This window comes from Schistocerca americana, chromosome 5 (assembly GCF_021461395.2).
Source record: "Schistocerca americana isolate TAMUIC-IGC-003095 chromosome 5, iqSchAmer2.1, whole genome shotgun sequence".
Lineage (NCBI taxonomy): Eukaryota > Metazoa > Arthropoda > Insecta > Orthoptera > Acrididae > Schistocerca > Schistocerca americana.
This window is the reverse complement of record NC_060123.1, coordinates 649,165,682-649,187,416: the sequence shown is the minus strand read 5'-3', so window position 1 is coordinate 649,187,416 and position 21,735 is coordinate 649,165,682.

Here is a 21,735-nt window from a genome sequence, read left to right as displayed (position 1 = left end):
TTCTTGGTCCAGTCTGAGAGAAATGGAATGTGTGATGGACTACACTCCCAATGAAGGGATGAGCAACCACACTGCCAGGATGATTTGCAGAATACTGGAACTCTGAGAACAATGCAGGAGCAAACAGCACCTTCATGCTTTTAGGAACGTCCTTCCTTGGATTGTAGATTCTATCACAGCATTTAATTTTTTTCTTGAAAACACAAAGGCAGGAAGGAATGACCTCTAATAGGGAAGCAGTGAATAATTTCCTCGACCAAACCCATGCGGAAACAAGTAAATGAATGATTCCTATATTGGCCTGGATGCACATCTGAGTACAAGTGAAGTTCCTTTGTCCCTGGTTTCAATAGTCAGATATGAAATGTACACCTCATTGGCCCCTTTCTCGGTGTGCCCCTCGTGACACATGTATACTTTCAAACTATTGTCTTAGTGGTTGTGTATAGTAAATACATGTATCCATGTATCTTCAGTTTCTGTTGTGACATTAGTTTAAAACTGAAGACATTCAAGAATGGTATGAAATGAAGGCAATGGGCCCTAAATAAATTGAAAGGACCAGGGGTTATAGATAGTCTCCAAGGGAGAATTAGGCAACAGTTTACCAAAAAAGGTGAGAGAAATACAATAAAAGACAAATAAATTGAGAGCTAAAATAGTAAAGGGAGAAGTGAATCAAATAGACAAAAACACTGCCCACCAGAAATCCTTGAGTAACACATGAGATATCGAATTTAATTGGCAACAGGAGAAAATATAAAAATGAAACAAACAATGCAAGCAAAAGGATATACAGGAGTCAAAAAAATGAAATTGACAGAAGGTACAAAATGGCAAAATAGGAATGGCTAGAGGACAAATGCAAGGCTGAATAACCATGCACAACTAGGGGTAAGATAAATGATGCCTATACAATAGCAAGCCAATAATACACAAACAAGAAAAGGCTGAAAGGTGGAGGAGATATACTGAAGGGCTATACAATGGAAATCAACTAGAACTACAAATTGGACATCAATAATGATCTAGAAAACACAAAATCATTCATATCACACAACAAGACATGTATGTTCAATGGAGCACAAACTGCTGTCACTCACAATGCAGTAGCAATAGCAACTCAAAATCAGAAGAACTGTATGGTCTGTAAAATTTTGGTATTAAAAAGAGAGCTGACATTATACTACAACCACATTGTATAGTAATAGATCAGATTTTTATGAGCTGTTCGTTTCCAGATTGCATAAAGGTGACAGTAATTGTTCCCTTACACAAAAAGGAAGAAAGACAAGTCATATGTTGATAACCACTATCCAATTTCTCTTGTTCCAATACTTTTGAAAATAGCAGAACATTGCATGTATCAACAAATTAACATTATAAACAGTCCACCTGTAATAGAACATTGACTGACATTCATTACAGTCTTGGAAAAAAAAAAACACTGACACCAAAAGCTGATGAATATGTTGTATCGACAATATGTAGTGCCTTTGAAGCAAAATCACTTACTGATGCTTTGCTAATTGATCTGAGCAAGACTTTCGACTCAGTGAGTCATTGAATTCTTGTAGATAAACTGACAATGTTATGAAAAGGATAGTTGCTACTCACCATGTAGAAGAGATGCCATGCTGAGTCGCAGATAGACACAACAAAAAGACTGTTGGAATGTGAACTTTCGGCCAACAAGGCCTTTATCAAAAATAGACAACACACACACAGTGGACCAATGAGGGTTGAGGCCAGGAGGGTTAAGGAAACATAGAATATATTGCAGAGAGAGTTCCCACATGTGCAAATCAGAAAAGTTGGTGGTCATGGGAAGGTTCCAGATGGCACATGCTGTGAAGCAGTCATTGAAATGAAGAACATCGTGTCAGGTGATGTGCTCAGCAACAAGGTGGTAAAGTTGTTTCTTGGCTAAGTTCGTCAGTGGCCATTCATGTGGACAGACAGCTTGTTGGTTATGAAGCCTACATAGAATGCTGCACAGTGGTTGCTGCTTAGCTTGTAGATCACGTTACTGGTTTCACAGGTAACCCTGCCTTTGATGGGATAGGTGATGTTTGTGACCAGAGTGGAGTAGTTGGTTGTGGGAGGATGTATGGGACAGGTCTTGCATCTAGGTCTATTACAGGGATATGAGCATGGACTTGGGAGCAGGGTTTGTGTAGGGAGGGATAAAGGTACTGTGTAGATTCCGTGGGCAGTAGAATACCACTTTGGGAGGACTTTTCTGGTTTCAGGGCACGATGAGAGGTAGTTGAAACCTGGCAGAGAATGTAATTCAGTTGCTCCAGTCCTGGGTGGTACTGAGCTGCAACCATTATGCTGCATTCTACGTTTTTTTTTCTTTTTTTTTTTTGTGGTTTTAGGGCGCACAACTTCAATGGTCATTAGCGCCCAGACTACATTAAGAATGCACCGCGAGACACAAGTTTAAAACAACAACTAAAAGGGAAAACACGATAAAAGACAGACTGACAGGCATAGGATTAAAAAAACAGCATAATCAAATGTCCTTAGAGAGGTTTGTCAAATTGATAAAACGAAGAACGCGAGCAGCTGCTCGTGGGTCATCCGCTAAAATGGCATCTAGAGTACATGGCAGGCCAAGATCAAGACGCAGTGTGTTAAAATCCGGACAGGACATTAAAATGTGGCGGACTGTCAGCAATTGCCCACATGGGCAGAACGGCGCCGGCGCAGCCGTCAGCAGATGTCGATGGCTGAACCGGCAGTGTCCAATGCGTAACTGGGCCAAAACGACCTCCTCCCGCCGAGAAGGGCGGGAGGAGGACGTCCAAGCCGCGGGAAGAGGTTTCAAGGCCCGAAGCTTGTTGTCCGTAAGTGCAGCCCAATCGGCATGCCACTGCGATAAAATGCGCCGACAAATTACCCTGCTACAATCCGACGAAGGGACACAACAAGAAGCTGTCCGAGGCTGGAGGACCGCAGGCTTGGCCGTGGCATCTGCAGCTTCGTTCCCAGGGATACCGACATGGCCAGGAACCCACATAAAGCTAACCAGAGAACCGACGTCCACCAGCTGCTGAAGGGAGCATTGGATACGGTGCACGAAAGGGTGAACCGGATACGGATCACTGAGGCTCTGGATGGCGCTCAGGGAATCGGAGCAGATGACATACGCAGAATGTCGGTGGCGGCAGATGCAAAGAACAGCCTGGTAGAGGGCAAAGAGTTCAGCTGTGAAGACCGAACAATGGCCATGGAGCCGGTATTTGAAACTTTGTGCCCCGACAATAAAGGAACACCCGACCCCGTCATTGGTCTTTGAGCCATCTGTATAAATGAAGGTCATATTAATGAAGTTCGACAAAACGGGAGTGGTAGACCGAACCGGGGGTAACCTCTTTCGGGAGCGAGCTGAGGTCAAGGTGAACGCGAACCTGAGCCTGGAGCCAAGCTGGCGTGTGGCTCTCGCCCACTCAAAAGGTTGCAGGGAGTGAAAAATTAAGGTGTTGAAGGAGGCGACGAAAGCGAACTCCAGGGGGTAGCAGGACAGAGACATACAACCCGTATTGACGGTCGAGAGAGTCGTCAAAAAAGGAACGATAAGACGGGTGGTCGGGCATTGACAGTAGCCGACAGGGATACCGACAAAGCAATATATCGCGCCGGTAGGTGAGTGGCAATTCGCCAGCGTCAGCATGAAGACTCTCTACGGGACTAGCATAAAACGCTCCGATCGCAAGTCGTAAACCCCGATGTTGTATGGAGTTGAGGCGGCGTAAGATGGATGGCCGTGCAGAGGAGTATACGAAGCTCCCATAATCCAGCTTGGAGCGGACGATCGACCGATATAGATGAAGTAGGACGGTTCGATCCGCTCCCCACGACATACCACTGAGAACACGGAGGACATTTAAAGAACAGGTACAACGGGCAGCCAAATATGACATGTGGAGACCAGCTAAGTTTCCTGTCAAATGTAAGACCTAAAAATTTTGTTGTCTCCACGAATGGGAGAACAACGGGACCGAGTCGTAAGGACGGTGGGAGAAACTCTTTGTAGCGCCAGAAGTTAATACAGACCGTCTTCTCGGCAGAAAAACGGAAGCCATTGGCGACACTCCAGGAGTAAAGACGGTCAAGAGAATGCTGAAGACAGCGCTCCAGGACACGTGTACGCTGTGCGCTGCAATAGATGGTAAAATCGTCCACGAAAAGGGAGCCTGATACATCAGCTGGGAGGCAATCCATTATTGGATTGATCGCTATGGCGAAGAGATCGACGCTCAAAACTGAGCCCTGTGGCACCCCATTCTCCTGGTGAAAGGTGTCTGACAGGACAGAATCCACACGTACCCTGAACTGTCGATCCATTAAAAAGGAACGAATAAAAAGAGGGAGGCGACCGCGAAGACCCCATGTATGCATGGTGCGGAGAATGCCCGCCCTCCAACAGATGTCGTAAGCCTTCTCCAAATCAAATAACACAGCCGCGGTCGGGCGCTTCCGCAAGAAGTTATTCATAATGAAGGTCGACAAGGTAACCAGATGGTCAACAGCAGAGCGGTGCCTATGAAATCCACATTCTGCATTGGTAAGTAGGCGTCGAGACTCGAGCAGCCAAACCAAACGAGAGTTAACCATTCGCTCCATCACTTTACAGACACAGCTGGTAAGCGAGATGGGTCGATAACTGGAAGGCAAGTGCTTGTCCTTCTTCGGTTTAGGAATCGGGACAACAATAGACTCGCGCCAGCATGCGGGAACATGTCCCTCAGTCCAGATGCGATTGTAAGTACGAGGAAGAAAACCTTTACCCGCAGGAGAAAGGTTCTTCAGTATCTGAATATGAATAGAATCAGGCCCTGGAGCGGAGGACCGTGACCAGGCAAGTGCGTTTTCGAGTTCCCGCATGGTGAATGGGGCATTATAACTTTCACGATTCGAGGAGCGGAAGTTAGGTGGCCTAGCCTCCTCTACCTGTTTGCGGGGGAGGAAGGCAGGGTGGTAATGAGCGGAGCTCAAAACCTCTGCGAAAAAGCGGCCGAAGGCATTGGAGACATCCTCCGGGGCCACAAGGACGTCATTCGCGACCATCAAGCCAGAAACTGGTGAGTGGACCTTAGTGCCAGATAACCGGCGCAGGCTACCCCAGACAACAGAAGAAGGAGTAAAACTGTTAAAGGTGCTTGTGAAAGCAACCCAGCTGGCTTTCTTGCTTTCTTTAATAATACGACGACACTGTGCACGTAATCGTTTATAAGTGATACAATTCGCCACTGTAGGGTGGCGTTTAAAGGTGCGTAAAGCACGTCGACGAGCACGTAAAGCATCTCTACATGCTGCGGTCCACCAGGGGACCGGTACGCGACGTGGAGAAGAAGTAGGGTGAGGGATGGAATATTCAGCAGCAGTGAGAACGACTTCCGTGAGGTGGGCGACCTGACGATCACAGCTTGTGAAGGTTTGATCCTGAAAGGTCACCCTGGAAGAGAAGAGCCCCCAGTCTGCTTTGGAGATGTTCCAACTAGATGAGCACGGGGAGGGGGTATGCTGCAGGAGATGGATAACACACTGGAAGTGGTCGCTCGAATATGTATCAGAAAGTGCATGCCACTCAAACCGGCGTGCAAGTTGGGTAGTACATATAGAGAGGTCTAAATGGGAATAGGTGTGAGATGTGTCCGAAAGAAAAGTAGGGGCGCCAGTATTGAGGCAGACAAGATTGTGCTGGTTGAAAAGGTCTGCTAACAGGGAGTCCCTCGGGCAGGATGCCGGAGAGCCCCAAAGGGGATGGTGGGCATTGAAGTCTCCAGTTAACAAAAATGGGGCAGGTAGCTGAGCAATAAGCTGCATCATGTCTGCCCTGGTAATGGCAGATGACGATGGAGTGTAGACGGTACAAATGGAAAATGTAAAAGTTGGGAAAGTAATGCGGGTGGCAACTGCCTGCAGGCCGATGTGCAATGTGATGGGATCGTAGTAAATATCATCCCGGACCAGCAACATAACCCCTCCATGAGCCGGAATACCTACCACAGGGGCTAGGTCAAAACGCACAGAGGTGTAGTGTGCCAACGCAATTTGATTGCATGGGCGTAGCTTCGTTTCCTGGAGGGCTACGACGAGCGGACGGTGCAAGCGGAGCAGCAACTTCAAGTCCTCTCGGTTGGAGCGAATGCTGCGAATATTCCAGTGAATAAGTGCCATCGTAAGAAGAAAAGGAAGATGAAAGAAGGGGTCACCTCGAAGGCCGCTGAGGGCCTGGCTTCGAGCGAGCACTGCCGCCGCTATCAGTAGGCGGACAGTCATCGTCCATTGGGTCTATAGGTTCATCGGCCATCTTGGTAAGATGGCCGGGAGGGGGAGCTTCCTCCGCCGGTGAACGGCCAGATGTTCGGCTACCAGCGGTGCGGCCAGGCGAAACGGATGACGGCCTGGGGTGGCAACCGCTGGGTGGCGCAGGAGAAGAAATGCGCCATGGCGGAGAAGGAGAACTGTGTTTCCTATGAGCCTTCTTGGAAGGTCATTCGGTGGAAGTACCGGTCGAAGGCTGGGAGGTCAAGGTACGTAGGAAGTCTGCACGAGACGGTTCCTTCTTGAAGGCCCGTGCATCTGACTTCTGGGTCTTCGTCTTAGCAGAAGCTGATGAAGGGGCTGGTGTCTGTGGGGTGATGGGAGGAAGAGGAGACGTCGACCGCGCGATCTTAGCACTGGCCGAACGGACGACCGTGGTGCTGAAGGTCAGATCGCATGTCTGGCGTTGCCACCTCCCTGGTAGTCCGAGGAGAGGCGAGGACAGTACTGTATTTCCCCGCTGGGAGCAGCGTGGGCTTCCTACTATCCAATAGCTTGCGAGCAGCCGAGGTGGACACTTTCTCTTTGACCCGAATTTCTTGGATACAGCGTTCTTCCTTATAGACAGGACAGTCGCAGGAGGATGCGGCATGGTCACCCTGACAGTTCACACAATGAGGAGACGGAGGTGGACAGTCACCCTCATGGGCATCCCTGCCACAAGTGACACATTTAGCCGCATTGGAACAAGACTGGCAAGTGTGATTGAAACGCTGACACTGGTAGCAGCGTGTAGGTGTCGGGACATAGGGGCGAACAGAAATAACCTCGTAGCCCGCCTTGATGCGCGATGGCAGCTTAACACTATCGAAGGTCAAGAAAAGTGTCCGGGTTGGTACAAGGTCATTGTTGACCTTTTTCATGACCCTATGGACAGCCGCCACGCCCTGCTCAGCGAGGAAAGATTGAATCTCCTCGTCATTCAATCCGTCGAGGGATCTAGTATAGACCACACCACGAGACGAATTCAAAGTTCGGTGAGCCTCCACCCGGACAGGGAACGTGTACAGGAGTGTGGCCCGAAGCAGCTTTTGTGCCTGAAAGGCGCTCTCAGTTTCTAGTAATAAGGTACCGTTACGCAACCTGGTACAAGATTTGACAGATCCGGCTATGGCATCTACGCCCTTCTGGATAACGAAAGGGTTGACAGAGGAAAAATCCTTTCCGTCCTCAGATCGAGAAACGACGAGGAACTGTGGGGCAGGCGGTAGTACTTTTGTCACTGGTGGCTGGTCAAGTTTCCGTGTTTGGGCAGAAGTCGAGAGAGATGGAGTGAAATCCATTGCGGAGGAATCCCCCATGATTGCCAGCGTCTCCGATGGCACGCTCCTTCCTTGTGGGTACCCTCTCAGAGGGCACTCCCGCCTTAGGTGAATGTTTACACCTCAGGTCACACCTCCCGAGAAACAGACGGAGGGACCAATCGGCATGGTCAGAAGGTATCAGCTCAGGCAATCACCCCTCCCTGGGCCTGGCCTTTACCAGGGGGTATGTGCGTGCCTTACATGTCTACCCAGGGCGGGGAATTACGCGTTACCCCGTCACCGGCTAGGCGTGCGAACGCGTGGGTCGGCCTTCAGGCGCGCCCAGGGAGGAAGGAAGAAGAGAGAGACGACAGACTGTCTCAAACGCCAAGGCGGAGACCAGAGAAGGCAAGGAGAAGAAGGCAATGAGAAGGCAAGGAGAAGAAGGCAACGAGAAGGCAAGGAGAAGAAGGCAACGAGAAGGCAAGGAGAAGAAGGCAACGAGAAGGCAAGGAGAAGAAGGCAACGAGAAGGCAAGGAGAAGAAGGCAATGAGAAGGCATGGAGAAGAAGACAAGGGAAAGAGTAAGGAAGACAGTGAGGTGGAGAAGAGCAAAGAAAGGAACCAACCAAAGGAAGGAAGAAACGAGAAGTGAAAAAGCAAAATGACCGCAAATAGAGGTCGTGGAACTGTCCGTTTCCGGAAGCAGGCGCTAACTACCCCCTTGAGGGGGAGGGACTCCTTTTAGTCGCCTCTTACGACAGGCAGGAGTACCTCGGGCCTATTCTAATCCCCGGACCCGCAGGGGGGGGGGGGGGGGGCATTCTACGTGAGCATGACAACCAACAAGCTGTCAGTGTGCATGAATGGCCACTAAGAACTGTGGCCTAGAAACACCTTGACCACCCTGTATCCTCCTAGCCTCAACCTGCGTTAGTCATTGTCCTTACTCGTTTACCCCCTTCCCTGTTTCCATTACAGCACTACACAACCCTCTATTCCACCAGCACACCCAGTCTTTTTACTTCTCTCCTTTTCCTCTACTCCCCTCTCTCCCCCACCCCTCCTCCTAATGTCCCGACCGCCCTATTCTCCACCTCGTCCCTGCACGCTCCCACTAGCAGCACTTAACTGTCTCCCACCCCTACCCTGCTATCCCTCCCCTCCATGTCCCAGCCTCCTCCTTACCCCCACTCGGTTGCCTCTCCCATCATGCACTGCTGCTCACAGTCTTGCTCCAGCTGCCAGAAACTGTGGTCATGTGTGTATGAGTTGCATTCGCGTGAGTTTTTGTATGCATGTCTGTTTTCTGTTTCTTACAGAGGCCTTGTTGGCTGAAAGCTCACTTTCCAACAGTCTTTTCATTGTGCCTATCTGCGACTCAACATCCCCACTATATCGTGATATCGTGGGTAGCAACTATTTTTTTCATAATATTGTTACATTCCATCCTGGATTTTCCATTAATAAGTAAACTACAGCTTTCAAGGTTCGGAACTCCTGTCAATAGGATGCAAAAGGTTAACTTTAACAATTTTGAATTCCTAAATGTTTCAAGAGGCCTTCCTCAACATTTGGTATTGGGACCATTATTGTTTATAATTTATATTAATGACCTGCATAGTATCACGCCTTGTAAATCTGCCTTTTCCTGATGATGCGACCATCATTGCAACTGGAAGTGACAGAGGACCTGAAGACAATGGAAAGCCAACCTAAGAATTCCAGTATCAGGTTTGTTGATGTCGTGGTCTTCAGTCCAAAGACTTGTTTGATACAGCTCTCCATATACTCTATCTTGTACAAGCCCCTTCAGCTCCTGATAACTACAGCAACCTATATTCATTTGAGCCAGCTTACTGTATTCATCTCTTGGTCTCCTTCTAGAATTTTTACCCCCTGACACTTTCCTCCAGTACTAAACTGATGATTCCTTGATGTCTCAGAATACGTCCTACCAATCTATCCAGTTCCATTCAGTACTTCCTCATTAGTTACACTATGATCCCATCTAATTATTCTGTAGCAACACATTTCAAAGGCTTCTATGCTCTTCTTGTCTGAGCTGCTTATTTTCCATGTTTCATTTCTGCACAAGGCTACAATCCAGACAAATTCTTTCAGGAAAGATTTCATAGCACTTACATTTGTATTCTATGTTAACAAAAAATTTTTCTTCTTCAGAAATGATTTTCTTGCCATTGACAGTCTTATGTTTTACCCCTCTCTACTTTAGCCATGATCTGTTAGTTCAGTGGCCTAATATCAAAATTCATGTACTGCTTTTAATGTTTCATTTCCTACTCTAATTCCTTCAGTGTCATCTGTTTTAGTTGGACTTCATTCCATTCCTCTTGTTTTGCCTTTGTTGATGATCATCTTTTATCCTTCTTTCAAGACCCTGTTCATTCCATTCAAATGCTCTTCCAAGTTCTTTGCTGTCTGTGACAGAATTACAGTGTCGGCAAACCTCAAAGCTTTTATTTTCTCTCGATGAACTTTAACTCTTCCTCCAAATTTTTCTTTGGTTTTCTTTACTACTTGTGCAATTTACAGATTGAACAATATCAAGGGAAGGCTACAACCCTGACTCACTCATTTCTCAGTCACTGCTACCCTTTCAAGTCTTCGACTCTTGTAAATGCCATCTGGTTTCTGTACAAGTTGTATACAATGTTTTGCTCCCTGCATTTTATCCCCGCTACCTTCAGAGTTTCAAGGAAAGTATTCCAGTCAACAGAGTCATAAGCTTTCTCTAAATATATAAATATTATGAAAGTAGGTGTGCCTCTCTTCAGTCTATCTTATAAGTTACAGGGCCAGTATGGCCTCCCTTACCGCTAAATTTCTCTGGAATCCAAATTGATCTTCCTCGAGGTCAGTTTCTACCTGTTCTTCCATTCTTCTATAATAGTTTGTGTGAGTATTTTGCAACCATGACTTACTAAGTTGATGGTTCAGTAATATTCACATCTATCAGTAGCTGCCTTGTTTGGAATGAGATTTGTTACATTCTTCTTGAAGTCTGAGGCATTTCATCTGCATGATACATCCTGCATAGAGGTGGAATAGTTTATCAGTAGTTCTGAGTGAAAGTTGTCTACTCCAGGTCTTATTTTGACTTAGATCTGATTTAAATATGAAATATTAACTGTAAATCAGAATGAAACTAAAAACATAAATTTTAGTATATGGAATACTAACACTCACTGTATGTCAGTTAAACTTCTGGTATCAGAATTAACTTAGAACCATCACACAGGGTCTGTATTCATTAAATTATGAAGAGTCAGATATTGGTATATAAACTTAGAGCGTGAGCGAATGAAAACATGATGCTTTGCTCCTATTACGCATTTTTTCGTAGCCTCAAAACATACTGCATACTGCTTTGGGACAGTTAGAGCAGTTCCAATGGGGTAAAAAGAATTTTTAGTTGGCAGAAAAGGAAATCAGATTTGTACCAGATGTATTTTGTAGGCCACTTTTCAAAAATCTGAGCGTCATGACAGTCCTATTATTATTTATACTTAGCTGGCTAATCTACACAAAAGGAAATCAAGTGAGCTACAAAGTGAGGCAATCATTTCACTTTCATTGTACACGTCACTAACAAATGATTGACCAGTCTTGCTAGACGAAGCATGACTCTTACTGAACAATGGAAAATCCAAGACAGAATAACGACAATATTAAGAACAGAATAGACTGCTGCTCACCATATAGAGGAGACATCGAGCTGCAGATGGGTACAAAAAAAGATTGCTACACATTTAATCTTTTGGTCAAAAGATCTTTGTCTAAATCAGTGAGGTCTCAGCAGCCAAAGATAGTGGTTATGTGTGTGTGGTGTGCTTGTGTGAATGTGAGTATGCTTTCTACTTCAAAAGAAGGCCTTTTGGCCAAAAGTTGAAATGTATAGCAGTCTTTTTGTTGTGTCTGTCTGTGACTCAATGTCTCCTCTGTATGATAAGTAGCAGTCTATCCCTTTCATAACACTGTCAAGACCCATACAACTTGTACATACCTTAGCATTAAATTGGTTAATACAAGCCACCAGAAGCACACTGCAAAACTTGATTAAAAAAGACCTTTATGCCATAGAGGAATACTTGGCACAAATGAAAATTTCAACTTATACCCTTATGTTTATATGTAAATCTGTATAATTTAACCATTGTCTTTATTACTGTTATATTATTGTGTTATCATTGTTTGTTACATAATTTGTGCAAACTATGGACATCAACAGTATGCACCACGCTCGAAGATGCAAAAAATAAATAAAGATAATAATATAGAAAAGAAAGAGGAAGGTGAAGTGAGTGATAAGATACTAGAAGACGAATTTTATAATAGAACACTGGCAGAATTAGGTCAAAACAAAGTCCCTGGGTAGATAACAGTCCCCAAAAATTATCAAGATCCTTGAGAGAACCAGCTATGCAAAAAATTTTACTACTTTATGTGCAAGATATATATGAAACATGCAAAAATTTCCTTGGGCATCAAGGCAAATGTAATAATTCCATTTCTTAAAAAAGGAGGTCCTGGCAGGTGTGAATATTACTGAACTATTAGTTTAATAAGCTGTGATACCGAATAAGTTTTGAAATGATGGAGATGATGTCCCATGGTATGTCAAACAGGACAGAACACTGTTGCAAATACAATAAAAAAAAAAGCACGTCATATTTAAATGAATGCAAAATCCCCAAGACTGATGATCTTACAATAGTTTGTTTCAAAACCTGGCAGAAAATCCAAAGAGATTCTGGTTGTATGTAAAAGTCTGGTAGAGCAGAGTTATTAAACACAGCCTTCCAAAATTGCTTCACCAAAGAAAATGAAGTAAATATTCCAGAATTTAAATCAAGAACAGCTGCCAATTTGAGTAACTTAGAAGTAGATATTCTCGGAATAGTGAAGCAAATTAAATCACTTAATAAAAACAAGTCTTCTCGTCCAGGTTCCTTTCAAAGCATGCTGATGCAATAGCTCTTTACTTAACAATCATATGCAACTGCTCACTTGATGTAAGATCCATTTCGAAAGACTGGAAAGTTGCTCAGGTCACACCAGTATTCAAGAGAGGCAATAGGAGTAATCCACTAAATTACAGGTCCCTACTCTTAATGTCATTATGCCGCAGGATTTTGGAACATATCCTGTGTTCGAACACTTTGAAGAGAATAGTTTATTGACACATAGTCAACACACGTTTAGATAACATCATTTTTGTGAAACACAACTAGCTTTTTGCTCACAAAACTGCTGAGTGCTATCAACAAGGAATTTCGAATTGCATCTGTATTTCTAGATTTCCAGAAGGCTTTTGACCCCTCACAAACGACTTGTAATGATGTTGCGTGCTTATGGACTATTGTTTCAGTTATGTGACTGGATTCGTGATGTTCTGTCAGAGAGATCACATTTTGTAGTAAGCGACAGTAAGTCAATGAATAAAACAGAAGTGATTCTAGCATTCTCCTGGATATAGTTATACTGGTAAGTACTTTGCTGTTTCTTATCTATATACATGATTTAGGAGACAATCTGGGCAGCTGTCTTTGTTTGCAGATGATGCTGTCATTTATTGAATAGTAACAGATGATGCTGTCATTTATCGAATAGTAAAGTCATCAGAAGATCAAAACCCATTGCATAATGATTTACATAGAATATCTGCATGGTGAAAAAATTTGCAGTTGACCCTAAATAATGAAAAATGTCAGGTCATCCACGTGAGTGCTCAAATGAATCCACTGAACTTCAGTTACACGGTAAATCAGTCAAACCTAAAGACCTGAAATTCAACTAAATACCTAGGCATTACAATTACGTACAACTTAAATTGCAAAGAACAAATAGAAAATGTTGTGGGAAGGCAAACCAAAGACTGCGTTTTGCTAGTGGAACACTGAGAAGATGCAACAGATCTACTAAGGAGACTGCCTAGACGATGCTTGTCCATCCTCTTTTGGAGTACTCCTGTGCAGTGTGGGATCCGTACCATATAGGATTAACGGAGGACATCAAGAAAGTTCAAAGAAGAGCAGCACATTTTGTATTATTGTAAAATAATTTCACTAACATGATACAGGATCTAGAGGGGACATCATTAAACCAAAGGTGTTTCTCATTGCAGTGGAATCTTCTCACGAAATTTCGACTAACAACTTCCTCCTTGGAAAGCAAAAATGTTTTTGGTACATAGGGAGAAATGATCATTATAGTAAAATAAGGGAAATCAGATCTCACACAGAAAGATATAGGTGATCGTTCATTCCATGCGCGTTTGAGAGTGAAATAATCGAGAATAGATTAAAAATAGAGAATTAGTGTGAAGGTGATTCAATGAACCTTTTGCCAAGTACTTAAGTGTAATCTGCAGAGTAGCCAAGTAGATGTACATGAAGAATGGAGAAAATAGTAGAGCCGACCTCAGGGAAGATCAGTTTGGGTTCCAGAGAAATGTAGGAAGATGGAAAGTAATACTGGGCCTACACCTTACCTTAGAAGATAGGTTACAGAAAGGCAAACTTGCATTTATAACAGGCATAATCCGTATCACTTCAGGCAGGGGGGGGGGGGGGGGGGGTGTTACCTTCATAGTCTCAGATGTTATTGAATTTAGCATACGTTAAAATTCAGGACTAAGTAAGAAACACCAGTTTGAAGATGTGAATTTCGGAAATTTTTTTAAAATGCTGTATCTCTGTAGCAGTTCTAGATATTTCGTTAGAATTTTTTGCTTTATGATTACAGTGGTATTCTCTGTTTGGACATATCTGTCGAAGTTCTTTTATTGTCGCCTTTTGAATTTTTTTATAATTTACAGAAAAAGTTTTTTTTTTCACAATGCAAATCCAGAAAAGTCAGATTTTTTCTGATGATTAGTACCATGTAGTACTATATTCTCTGTATATGAGAGCTTCCACTTTCAAGGTGGGCAGATTTTATTTTAAAATATCATTTTTTTGACTTTCAAGGGTAATGTATGTCTTCACTGATGTTTTCTACTTATTTCTTTCTTACAATGTTTATTTCTACTGTATTTGTTGCAGTTATTTCTTATCACTTTCGTTGTTGCGATTATTTCTTTTCACTTTCATTGTTGCAGATATTTCTTACACTTTGTTGTAGTTTCTTGTCAGTTTCTTTGTAGTGGTTGTTCATTACAGGTTTCTGAATTGTAATTGTTCAGTGTGTTATAACATCAAGTTTAACACATATATTTCAGAACGACACAACACATATAAGTCACAGAGTAAATTGACAAGCAAGACATGTGTACACGTTTGCATTCGAATGAGAACTGAGTCCCAGTCTAGCGGTCGCTGCTCGGCTGGCCGCTTAGGTGGTGCAGCTGCAGCATGGCTGGCAGACAGCGCCGCACGTAGAGGACGTGTAATTGCACGACGGCGCTTTGAATGATCGGCGAGTCACAACACTTTTCCCCCCTTTGAAATTGTTGCACTGGTCTTGCTGAAGGTGTCCTGGAGATGGCTAACGTCCATAGGCATTGTTTGACTCACCGTAAAGTCTCGAGGAGGAGGCTTCCCGTATGGACGGAAGTGTCCCCAATGATAACGGGTCGAGATGACAGGAGACGTAGGGGTCAAATCTGCTGGGGCCCCATGCACCAATCTACCCGTTGGGGCAAGTCCAGTTGATATGACAGGAGACATGGGCGATGTGTCGGCATCCGTTGGAGGAGGCGGCGAGTAGGTTTGCTCTGACAGAGGATGGTCATACGGTTCCTGCATGGGCATGTCTCCTGGTGGCGTCCATGCTTGTGCTGGCATCGCGATGACAGTGAGAGGGCTGCGTTGTGAGTATTGAGAGATGCCAAGATCCTGAGCATCAGGTAGAGCCAAAGGTGGTGTAGCGGCATTCGGAACAGGCGTTGCTGGCACACGAGGCCGAAGCTGGACTGAATGACGCACTGCAACACCCGTGTCTGTCTGGATTTCATACAGGCGTCTGCCACGGTGCCTTAAGATGTGGCCCGGGCTCCATTTTGGCCGCCTGCCATATGCCCGTACCCAGACGAGGTCGTTGGCAGTGAACCAGCCAAGTGAGGTGGAAGGCCGCAGAAGATGAAGTAGCATGCAGGGCTGTCGGCCATGTAAGAGCTCAGCTGGGCTGTGGTCGCCCATGGGGGTGTAATGGTAAGATGCCAGAAACTTGAGAAGCGCATCATCAGCAGCAGAAGAAGTCAGAAGTTTCCGCATCTGAGCCTTAAATGTGCGGACCAGTCGTTCAGCCTCACCTGACATGCATAACGCCGTGACGAGCACAAAAATCCGCAAATTCGGAAGAGGCAAATTGCGGACCATTATCAGTAACAAGAGTAGAGGGGAGGCCTTCCAAAGAAAAAATGCGGGTGAGAGCACTGGTGGTTGCCGCGGTGGTAGGTGATGTGCAACGGGCAATGAAAGGAAAGACTAGGCGTCAATTACGAGGAGCCAATAAGTACCTAAAGAGGGTCCCGCAAAGTCAGCATGAATGCGTTCCCAGGGCTTCTTAGGCGAAGGCCACGGTGACAAAGATGACTTCGGGGCAGTGGCCTGTGATGCACAAGGGCCACAGGCTATTTCAGAGTCGATGCCAGGCCAGTACACATGACGGCGCGCCAGAGATTTTGTGCGAGACACACCCCAGTGCCCTTGGTGAAGGAGGCGCAAGACTGAAGCATGCAAAGACGCAGGTACCACAACACGCGGCGAAGCATTGTCAGTGGAGAGGAGGATAACACCATCCCTAGCCGTGAGGCGGTAGCGCAAAGCGTAGTAGTTCCGCAACGGATCAGAAGTCTTAGTGGACGGGCGATCTGGCCAACCCTTGTAAAACCCCGGAGAGGGTAGGGTCAGAACCCATAGCAGCCGCCAGCCTGTCTCCAGTGATGGGGAACCCGTACACAACCCGCTGCTTGGCAACATCCAGGTGGAAACATAAACGTTCGTCCCTATCAAATGCCTGATCAGGACCCATGGGAAGGCGAGACAGAGCATCAGCATTTGCATGTTGAGCCGTTGGCCGGAAATGAATCTCATAATTGAAATGAGACAAGTAAAGAGCCCAACGCGGAGGCGGTGTGCAGCCTTGTCGGGAAGTGACTTTGATGGATGAAACAAGGAAACAAGTGGTTTGTGATCCGTAACAAGATGAAATTTTGAGCCATAGAGAAAAACACCAAACTTATGAAGAGCATAAATAATGGCCAAAGCTTCTTTCTCAATTTGAGAATACTTTTGTTGGGCATCCGTGAGCGTTTTGGAAGCATAAGCAATGGGTTGTTCCGAACCGTCAGAAAAATGGTGCGCAAGGACTGCACCGACCCCGTATTGAGAGGCGTCTGTGGCAAGAACAAGATGTTGGCCAGGTCGATAAGTAGCCAGGCACGGGGCCTGTTTCAGCATAGTCTTCAATTTCTGGAAAGCTGCTTCGCATGACGCGGACCGGTGAAAAGGCACGTTTTTGTGCAACAGGCAATGCAACGGCTGAGCCACCGAAGCCGCAGATGGTAAAATCTTGTGATAGTATGCTATTTTCCCCAAGAAGGCCTGCAGTTCCTTAACAGATGTAGGGCGAGGAAGGGCATTGATCGCAGCGACAGTTTGCTGAAGCGGACGAATACCATCCCGAGAGAGTTAAAACCCCAAGTACATGATAGATGCCTGAAAAAAATTGTGATTTCTGAAGATTACGCTAAAGACCGGCAGTCTGTAAGACATGAAAAAGTGTGCGGAGATTTTGAAGATGTTCTTCAGTGGTGGAGCCAGTGACAACAGTGTCGTCCATGTAATTGATACACCCAGGGACAGGGTGCAATAATTGTTCCAAGAATCGCTGAAAGAGAGCAGGGGTGCTAGCAACCCCGAATGGCAAGCGTTGGTATTGATAGAGGCTGAAAGGCGTGTTAAGGACCAGAAACTGCCGGGAAGCAGCGTCGAGAGGAAGTTGATGATAAGCTTCTGACAGCTCAATTTTAGAAAAATACTGGCCTCCAGCAAGTTTGGTGAACAGTTCTTCAGGACGGGGCATAGGGTAAGTGTCGATGAGGCATTGAGCATTTACAGTGGTTTTGAAATCGCCACAGAGACGAATATCACCATTTGGCTTAGCAACGACAACGACAGGAGAGGACCATTCACTGGAAGTGACAGGAAGCAAGACCCCTGAAGTAGTGAGACGATCCAACTCCCGTTTTACCTGATCACGAAGGGCCACAGGAATGGGCCGAGCCCGAAAAAACTTGGGCCGAGCAGTGGGTTTGAGCGTGATATGAGCTTCAAAGTCGTTTGCACGGCCTAACCCAGGAGAAAAAAAGGGACGAAAATGTCGTCGACAAGGAATCCAGTTGAGCATAAGGAATAGCATCAGAGACAATATTGACAGAGTCATCCATGGAGAGCCCAAAAACGCGAAAGGTATCGAAACCAAAAAGATTTTCTGCGTTGCTCTGGTCGACCACAAATATGGGAACAGTGCGAACGACGGATTTGTAAGATACCTCAGCATTAAACTGTCCCAAGAGAGAAATCTTCTGTTTACTGTACGTCCATAATTGCCAAGAGACAGGTGACAGGAGTGGAGAACCCAACTGAAGATACGTCCGAGAATTAATTATAGTGGCAGCAGAACCGGTATCCACTTGCACGCGAACATCTCGACCAAGGATTTGGACAGTGAGGAATAACTTCCCTGAAAGGGAAGAAGTGCAATTGACAGACAACACAGAATCAGAATCAGCGTCATGTTCATGAGCATCATGTATGCGGTCGGATTTGCAAACGGAAGACACATGACGTTTCTTTTTGCAATTGTGACACACAGCCCAACGTTGGGGACAATCCTCACGTGAATGTTTCGTAAAACACCGCGGACATGAAGGAAGTTGCCGGGGGTTTTGCTGCAGTTTCTTAGCGGGTTGTTTACGGCTAGGCCGAGGCTGCGCGTGGGAGCGTACTGCGGCGACGTCGGCCGGCGGGGACGCGCCGCACGCGTCGTGAACAGTGCACAGAAGTTGTATTTCCCCAACATCACCCCACGTCTCTATTTGCGCCCCAGTGGCGCGAGAAATTTCAATAGACTGCGCAATGGAGAGAACTTCATCTAGAGTCGGATTCGCCAACTGAAGGGCACGTTGCCGAATTTCTTCGTCGGGCGCCGACCAGATAATAGCATCCCGTACCATGGAATCGGCATAGGATTCTATGTGAACGTGAGTAACAAATTGACACTTTCGACTGAGGCCGTGAAGTTCAGCAACCCAAGCGCGATAGGATTGATGTGACTGTTTTTGACAACGATAAAAGGCAACACGTGAGGCTACCACATGCGTTTTGCTTTTGAAAATAGACAGACAGAAGTGAGCACATTTCAGCAAAGGACAAAGACGCAGGATCCTTCAAAGGAGCCAATTGCGATAACAACCGATACATTTGAGGTGAAATCCAGGAAAATAACAGACTTACATGGTTGTTCGTCCGTGACGTGAAATGCCAAGAAGTGCTTCGAAGACGTTTTTCATAATCAGACGAGTCTTCCGCCATCTCGTCGTAAGGAGGAAAAGGAGGTATAGCCTACGACGAGAAACGCCCCGCATTTGACGCCGCGTCGAAATCGCGAATCGCCGCTGTTAGAAGCGTTTGCTGTTCAAGGAGATTTAGCAATAGTTGCTCGACAGTAGCCATGGAACCCTGTGGGTCAACGGTGAAAAGGAAAAATCCACTACCTCGTCGCCAATTGTTATAACGTCAAGTTTAACACGTATATTTCAGAACGACACAACACATATAAGTCACAGAGTAAATTGACAACCAAGACATGTGTACACGTTAGCACTCGAATGAACAGTGAGTCCCAGTCTAGCGGCCGCTGCTCGGCTGGCCGCTTAGGTGGCGCAGCTGCTGCATGGCTGGCAGACAGCGCCGCACGTAGAGGACGCGCGTAATTGCGCGGCGGCGCTTTGAATGATCGGCGAGTCACAACACAGTGCTAATTTGTTTACTGAAGAGGCTTCTAAGGAATCTGAGACCATTCAGTGAGTTCTGTGTTTTCATGAGGAATTTGCCTGTTGACACAGTTGCAATGTGTTTTGTGAAAAGGACCGTTTAAAATGTCTTCTGACTGGGGCCACAGGAGAGTGAAGTGTGCTGACTATTTGCATATCCATAAAAGAGTGATATATAAGACAAACAGAAAAACTGACTTTGTTCAGGTTGGGAATAAGTGTCCTTATTTGAAAACTCTGTTTCAGAGTGAAGATGTGACTTTTTGTGTTCTAAATGTTTTGACAGAATAACAACAATCATAGTGTCTGAACACGATGGAGCCTCCCATGGTGCAAATGATGTAGATTTTGCATAAGTAGAGTAAGAATTGGAATAGAAATGAAGTCCCATGCTTCTTGATAGAGCGTAGGGGATCGATGCAGGAGACCCTCACTGCCTTACTAGGCAAGGTCCTAATGGAGGTGGTTTGCCGTTGCCTTCCTCCGACCGTAATGGGGATGAATGGTGACGATGAAAACGACACAACAACACCCAATCATCTCGGGGCAGGTGAAAATCCCTGACCCTCCCAGGACCCCGTGCTCGGTAAGTGAGAATGCTACCGTGAGACCACGAGCTGCGGACAGAGGATGAATTAAATACCCTGAATCAGTCAACTACAGAGATAGGAAGTCGTGGTCAGTGAAGTCGAGTCATAAGCTGTATGCATCAAGAAAGTGCAGAGAAATTACTAAAGCTATAGATGAATACACTACAGCAAAACTGACCACACTCTTCAAAGTAGAAATTCTATCTTCAGAAGAAAATGAACCAAAGCACTCTTGCCAGGAATTGGAATTTTTCACAAATATCAATTCAGCTTTTGAATATTGTGCATCCTACAGTGAAAAGGTGCAAGTTTTAACTATTATTCCAGAGACATTCTTAAAGAAAACAATTTTGAACCACGTTCCATCAGTATCAAAGTACATGGTGAACAAATCAAGAAATGTGAGGTCTGTAAAAGGAGTCTTCGGAAGCCCAGATCATTATTATTGTCATCCTGTAGAAGCAACTCAAATTTAATAAGTGTAGTCATTTTATCTGGAAGATAAATGGAACTGTTCTCGCCAGAGTGCCAACAAAAAAAGATGCTATAACTGTAACAGTTGAAGGTCAAAAAGTTGAGAAAGTGGAGAGGTACTTGACTCACAGTATTAAAGAAACTTTTGCAATTTATAAGAGCAACTATACAACTTCACATATTGGAAGATCAAAATTTTATGCACTACGACCTAAGTGGGTAGTTCCACACCCACCTAGAGATGTCTGTTTATGTGTGTACTGCACGAATTTTGAACTTTGTGTGGTAACTTTGAAGAACTTACTGGAGCACATGACATATGACACCTTGGTTGGGAATGTGAAGTCATTAGTAGTCTCTAACGTGAAACGAGAGACTTGTTTGTTTCAGTAATGTGGTGACTGCCGTGGAAGGGGAGGACTGGCTTTACACAGTAAGTCGCTTGTGCCAACTGAGTGGGTATACAGTGCTACTGGTCATGAAAAGGGGCCTTGTGATGGTGTAGGAGGCCTGTTGAAGCACCATGCTACAAAACATAATCTTTCCAGACCAAATACAGCTGTGATTCAGAGAGTCATGAAATCTTACACAGCTTTTGCCCAAAGAGGAAATCGAAGAATTCTGTGAGCAGAAGAAAGAAGAATGGTCCAAACAAACTTCTCCTGTGAAAGGAATTCAGAAGACACATTTTTGGACTCAAAGTGATGGGCAAACTCATATGGCACACACTTTAAAGAGCAAGAAAGAAGAAATTTCATGCATGTGGCCAACACCTCAGAAACAGCAGGATAATATTCAGATTCACAACCTGAGAAGAGGGATGTTTGTGACATGTGTGTATGACTGTGACTGGTCTATTGTAGAGATTATAGTCACCAGCTACGAGTTAAACGAAATTGTAATGAACTTTATGCTACCACATTGACCAGCTGCTGGATTTAGATTTCCAGATGAAGGATAGCAACAACACCATCAGTCCTCACTTCCTGTTCACAATATTTTGAAGTCTGTTTAGTGCTCCTGTTGGTTCAACAGGATTGCATCACTCTATATCAAAGGAAGATACTGA